This window comes from Xyrauchen texanus, chromosome 22 (genome assembly GCF_025860055.1).
Source record: "Xyrauchen texanus isolate HMW12.3.18 chromosome 22, RBS_HiC_50CHRs, whole genome shotgun sequence".
Lineage (NCBI taxonomy): Eukaryota > Metazoa > Chordata > Actinopteri > Cypriniformes > Catostomidae > Xyrauchen > Xyrauchen texanus.
This window is the reverse complement of record NC_068297.1, coordinates 977,418-979,917: the sequence shown is the minus strand read 5'-3', so window position 1 is coordinate 979,917 and position 2,500 is coordinate 977,418.

Below are 2,500 nucleotides of genomic sequence, written 5' to 3'. Positions count from 1 at the left end.
AAAAAAATATATAAATGCATTTATTTGTTTATTTGTAGGATAAACAGGTATAATAATAAAGCAGCAGTTACAAAGTAATCTAAGTTGAGTGTGTATTTTAGCTATTTTATCCAATATTGTGTAGAATATCGTAGCTTTTGGTGGTCTGATTTAATAGTGAGCTAAAGTTGAGATGATCTAAGTTTGGGTACATTAAGCATGCATACTGTCCTCTCCAGAAATAGTTTGATTAATATGCTAGTATGCTATTTGGAACACAGTCAGTGTGACTCTTTGAGTAATGAGCGGTAAATGTTCTCCAGTGTTTGTAGGAATGTGAACATCTCTGCCAGCGCTGGAATACCGTTTGGACGTCGTCCAGACCTCAGATCCACATTTGAGGTTCTGCAGAACAGCGAACTCCAATTTATCAGCGCTGGCAATTATCATTTAATCACAGCGTGCTTTTATTATTTACATTTTGGAGCCGAATCGGCTGTGACATGCCAACTACCACAGACGACATTTCTGACTCGTCCTGTGCAAACATAAATGATGCACATTAATGCATTTACACAAGTTACTGTGTTTATCCGTGTTAGCATTAACCACAGACTTCCATTGAAAGTGCATTACTCGTGGCAGACATGAGACGTTTGTTTTTGTTGTCTTACACATTTACACTTTGATAATCATTTGAACTGGTGTTTGCGCGGCAAAATAAACTGTACAGTCACAGTCATGAGAATGAGAGCTTTCATTTGACATATGACTTATGTGTATTTAAGTGTTATGTAAAAAATGTTTACATTTATACACGTGTTTCTACATCATCACTTTTAGGTGGCGCTCATTTGTGACGCTATTTTTTTTCTCCCGAATTCCCAATGCGCTGTAAGACCTCGTGGTGGCGTAGTGACTCGCCTCAATCCGGGTGGCGGAGGACGAATCCCAGTTGCCTCCGCGTCTGAGACCGTCAATCCGCCCATCTTATCATGTGACTTGTTGAGCGCGTTACCATGGAGACATAGCACGTGTGGAGGCTTCACGCCATTCTCCGCGGCATCAACACACAACTCACCACACGCCCCACCGAGAGCGAGAACCACATTATAGCGACCACGAGGAGGTTACCCCATGTGACTCTACCCTCCCTAGCAACCGGGCCAATTTGGTTGCTAAGGAGACCTGACTGGAGTTACTCACCACACACCCCACCGAGAGCGAGAACCACATTATAGTGACCACAAGGAGGTTACCCCATGTGACTTTACCCTCCCTAGCAACCGGGCCAATTTGGTTACCCCATGTGACTCTACCCTCCCTAGCAACCGGCCCAATTTGGTTGCTAAGGAGTCACTCAGCACGCCCTGGATTCAAACTCACGACTCCAGAGTTGATAGCCAGCGTCAATAATCGCTGAGATACCCAGACACTCAACACATGACATTTTTAAAGTCAATCCGCGCATCTTATCACGTGACTTGCTGAACGCGTTACCACAGCGATATAGTGCGTGTGGAGACTTCACTCTTTTCTCCGCGGCCCCACCGAGAGCGAGAACCACATTACAGCGACGATGAGGAGGTTACCCCATGTGACTCTACCCCATGTGACTCTAAGGCAGAAATAGAGAGAGCGCGGGACAATCCGCTAGAGTGATAGCCTAGCTACAAATAAGGAAGAGCGGGTAGTTGCTCATAAAGCAGCTCAATAACTAAATGAAGCGTATAAGTGAAAGTGAAAATGGAGATTTAGAGTAACAAAATATTTAAATATAGGTCTGTTTCTCACCCACACCTCTCATATCCCTTCTAAAGACATGGATTAAACCACTGGAGTCTTATGTGAAAGTGAAAGTGTAGATTTATAGTAGAAAACGACTTGAATATTGATCTGTTTCTCACCCACACCTATCATATCTCTTCTGAAGACATGGATTAAACCACTGGAGTCTTATGTGAAAGTGAAAGTGTAGATTTATAGTAGAAAACGACTTGAATATTGATCTGTTTCTCACCCACACCTATCATATCACTTCTGAAGACATGGATTAAACCACTGGAGTCTTATGTGAAAGTGAAAGTGTAGATTTATAGTAGAAAACGACTTAAATATTGATCTGTTTCTCACCCACACCTATCATACCACTTCTGAAGACATGGATTAAACCACTGGAGTCGTATGTGAAAGTGAATGTGTAGATTTATAGTCGAAAATGAGTTAAATATTGATCTGTTTCTCACCCACACCTATCATATCACTTCTGAAGACATGGATTAAACCACTGGAGTCTTATGTGAAAGTGAAAGTGTAGATTTATAGTAGAAAACGACTTAAATATTGATCTGTTTCTCACCCACACCTATCATACCACTTCTGAAGACATGGATTAAACCACTGGAGTCGTATGTGAAAGTGAAAGTGTAGATTTATAGTAGAAAACGACTTAAATATTGATCTGTTTCTCACCCACACCTATCATATCACTTCTGAAGACATGGATTAAACCACTGGAGTC